The sequence below is a fragment of the Cryptotermes secundus genome, unplaced genomic scaffold (assembly GCF_002891405.2).
Source record: "Cryptotermes secundus unplaced genomic scaffold, Csec_1.0 scaffold843, whole genome shotgun sequence".
NCBI lineage: Eukaryota > Metazoa > Arthropoda > Insecta > Blattodea > Kalotermitidae > Cryptotermes > Cryptotermes secundus.
Genome location: NW_019731994.1, coordinates 552,555 through 556,545, shown reverse-complemented (window position 1 = coordinate 556,545; position 3,991 = coordinate 552,555). Strand labels below are relative to the sequence as shown.

The 3,991-nt window shown below is 49.4% G+C and overlaps 1 protein-coding gene across 1 annotated transcript in view; it reads left to right on the top strand.

The window, feature by feature from the left end:
- Positions 1 to 837: 837 nt before the first annotated feature.
- LOC111867481 (paired mesoderm homeobox protein 2B) overlaps positions 838 to 3,991 on the top strand; it is a 69,115-nt gene continuing 65,961 nt past the window's right edge. The window contains exon 1 of the mRNA XM_023857402.2: positions 838 to 999. The gene's annotated coding sequence lies outside the window, so the exon portion shown is untranslated. The remainder of the gene's footprint in view (positions 1,000 to 3,991) is intronic.

Sequence of the window (3,991 nt, the reverse complement as noted above, 5' to 3'; positions counted from 1 at the left end):
TTTCTGAGGCGCCTGCAACGAAAAGATTCGCCCAGTTCAATATTCAGTGATGTCAGCACTGACAGAAGTCCCTTACTAGTATTAGGCCTATTGTTCGATTCTCGGTTGTGGCACACAATTCAGGGCAAGAGATCAGGTGATGACTTTAAACACTGAACGGCATCTTCACCGCAGTTGGGACACTACACGGCAAATAACTTCTAGGCATGATGCGGCATTATCCCAAGATAATTATAGGATATTCTTTTTTTTTTACTTCGCTTCTTGGGGGGAGGAGTCCAGCTGGGTCCACTCGGCACGGTGGCCACTGATTGGCCTATTGTAGCCTACTCCGGGTGATTATGATGATGGAGAATTTGGTGGAATGAAGATTGGCAGGGGAAACCGAAGTACTCGGAGAAAACCTGCCCCAGCGCCACTTTGTCCACCACAAATCCCACTTGACTAGACCCGGGATAGGATCTACTTACTTTCACATCTATATCAGGCGGTTGCTATTGGCGCGGGCCGAGAACAGCAGAAAAATGGAAGTCAGGAAATCGGTAACGTAGTGACACAGTTTGAGCGTGTCAGTGCCATGAGGACGGGCTCAAGATTGAACAACTTCTCGTTAAAGCGACGGCTCACTTTAAACTGTTCTCGGCCTCTACAGCATTGCGTCGCGGACTGTACGTCGTCTCAGAACCACGTGGTTACTGCGTTATCCCCCTTTTTCTTCGCCATTCCACTTTCCTCTCGATTTCCCTCCTTCTCTCTGCTGTTAACATAATCCTAACAGACCACGCCCCCCGCCGCGACGCATGCGCCGTGCACGATGCGCCATGCGGCGCTCCTGTCATTACAGACGTCACGGACAATCGCCCATCTAGTCGTCTGTCACGTACCACGAAGACAACACGGCGTGTGTATTGTTGTGTGCCCGGTCGTCAGGAGTGCGTCGGTGGGATTTGAAGCCAGGACCTTCTAGTGGTGGTTTCCCCACCACAACACGGCCGCAAGGTAAGTACCGTGACAGTGAGATACACGCCTCACTGAGTACTTCTCATGTCAGCACTTGGCATTCTTACGCAATCGGTCACGCCAGACTTTCGAATGACAGCGCTATCCACTTCCTTCTATGTTTATTTTCTTTACGTTATTATTATTATTACAGCACTGTCACTATATGGCAGTGCACACAACCCCTGAGCCACCGTCAGACCTTGTCTCTAAGGTTGCTGACACAACAGCTTCCCGCAAATACATTCGAAATTAAATTAATCGCTAGGATAGCGTCTTCCTCCAGACGTGTTCTGCCCTCAGAATGGCCGCCCTGCGCAATATGCCCTTATATTATTATTAACTGCGGCAGTAATGAAGAACTCACTCTTCGCCACTGAGTCCAGGACAGACTCTGGTGACTAGCCTGTCTCCTGGTCAATGGGTACCGGGCTAAAGAGGCCAGGGCGTGAAGCTGGCCACACTCCTCCATCTAATGCTGAGGTTATAAATGAATCGAGCTAAAATTTTCCACACCCACATGTTTTTGTGTCGTCTTACTCAAGTAAATGCAGGGACAGATTCGCCTTATTACTATTATTTTAATAATAATAATAATAATAATAATAATAATAATAATAACCGCTGTTGTCGTTAATGTGAGCCTGCTACCTAGGCTGAACTGGTTCAGAATCGTATCCAGGTTATGGTCTGCAGGAATGTGACGCCAGACTACACGGTGTCACATCATATCCATCGCGAGCCTCACACATCGACCGTCCCTTCACAAAACAATCACGCCGGGAAGGAGGGGGCGTGAGCGGCTGGCGCGCGAGAAGCAACCCGCCGCGCGGGATGGAAGTGCCGGGCTCCGGACTAGAGCCAACACAGATACACCTGCATGCCGCACGGGAGCGACGGGCCGCTGTGGCCTGCAAGAAGAGAGTGCCTGAGGGAGAACTAGCTGCTAGAACACGGTCTGTAGGAAGCGAGTGTCTGAGAAAGAACTAGCTGCTAGATCACTGTGTGCAGGAAGGGAATGTCTGAGGTAGATCTAGCTGCCAGGTGCCTATCTGCAAGAAATGAGTGTCTGAGGAAGAACTAGCCCATAAATTACCGTCTGGAAGAAGTCCGATTCTGAGGAAGACGTAGCTGTTAAATCACTATCTAGGGGAAGCGAGTGTCTGAGGAAGAGCTAGGTGCTAGAACACGGTCTGTAGGAAGCGAGTGTCTGAGGAAGAACTAGCTGCTAGAACACGGTCTGTAGGAAGCGAGTGTCTGAGGAAGAACTAGCTGTTAGAACACGGTCTGTAAGAAACGAGTGTCTGAGGAAGAACTAGCTGCTAGAACACGGTCTGTAGGAAGCGAGTGTCTGAGAAAGAACTAGCTGCTAGATCACTGTATGCAGGAAGGGAATGTCTGAGGAAGAGCTAGCTGGCAGGTGCCTGTCTGCAAGAACTGAGTGTCTGAGGAAGAACTAGCCCATAAATTACTATCTGGAAGAAGTCCGATTCTGAGGAAGACGTAGCTGTTAAATCAGTATCTAGAGGAAGCGAGTGTCTGAGGAAGAGCTAGGTGCTAAATCAATGGCGGCCCTGAGTGCGTTATTACAGAGTCTGTTAATACAATTAAGCCCCCCAATGCAGGATGTGGCCCATTACTGTACAGTCGGGTCCGAGAGCAGCGCGTGAGAACCAGCCACGCTCGAACCCAGGCTGCAGCGACAGTGCAACTATTTGTGCCAGCGGAAGATAAGAGAGTTAGAGTTATTAGAAGGCTTCGAACTGAAGTTCGGTTGTTTATGAGACCGGTTATAGGTCCCAGTATTCACGTCAGCCACCAGACATTGTCGATGGATATCGGAATTGAGCGCAAGCGCATGAAGCTGTTGGCACCTTCATCTCATTTGTAGCTTGCTCAAAGAGGCATTAATTTAGTCATCCACTGAACCCCCTTACTCATTCGTACTCTAAACCAGAGGTTGGCGACATCGTCTGATTCTTGGACAGGTAAAACAACGGCGAGTTTGGGTCCTCACTGCATCAGTCATCGAGATATAGTCACCGCTGCCGCGCCCGAACATATTCATTTGCATCTTAGTGCAATACTGGGGCACAGGGTTCAGATCCCTCATTGCGTCCATACAACCCCACATCAGTCAAGTAGTGGACCTCTTTCCCCGGAGAGAAAGCGGCTGGGGCATGAAGTTGACCATTCACGTCCTTACAGTGCCGAGGATAAGAATGCGTGGAGTTATGCCTCCGTTCCCCTCACTTCTTCATTGTATGGCGCTTAATTAAGCAGAGGATCTTCACGTGAATACCCGAAATCGAAAACTACGCACGATAGCACATATACAGGGCCTACACAACAAAGCATAGTCGCCGGCTTCCCACCGCGGCGGCCTGGGTTCGAGCCCAGGTCAGGTCATGTGGGATTTGCGGCTGAAAAACTAGTACTGGGGCAGGTTTTCTCCGAGTACTTTTGTTTCCTCTGCCAATTTTCATTCCACCGACTGCTCCACACTCATCATCATCTATCATCCGAGCTGGTACAGTAGACCAAATAGTGGCGACATACTAAGTGCACTCAATCTCACCTCACCCCAAGATCCCTGTTAGACGGCGTAGATGAGGCAAATCGCCACGTAACTCCACTCCGACTTCTTCTAATGTCACAAACCAGAGACCAGTAATTGCCGGCATTATCAAGTGAACTCATTTTCGTGGCATCCTTACAATACGATGTTGCCCCGAAATATGAGGTTTTCCGAAATGTTGCGAAGTGGCCGCCGGACAACACGGCCCTCTGGAACACAGAGGAGGGCGATGAACAAATGCAGTCATATCAGATTGACCGCTTTATTTATTTCTTTATCTTTACAGTTTTTACACTTGTTCGATTCGCAATAGCTGAAAATCTGCACACTGTTCTCTACTCATATTTCGGATCCTTGGGGTGGGGTGAGACTGAGTCCACTTGGTGCACAAGCCACTGGTGGGCCTTCTGTACC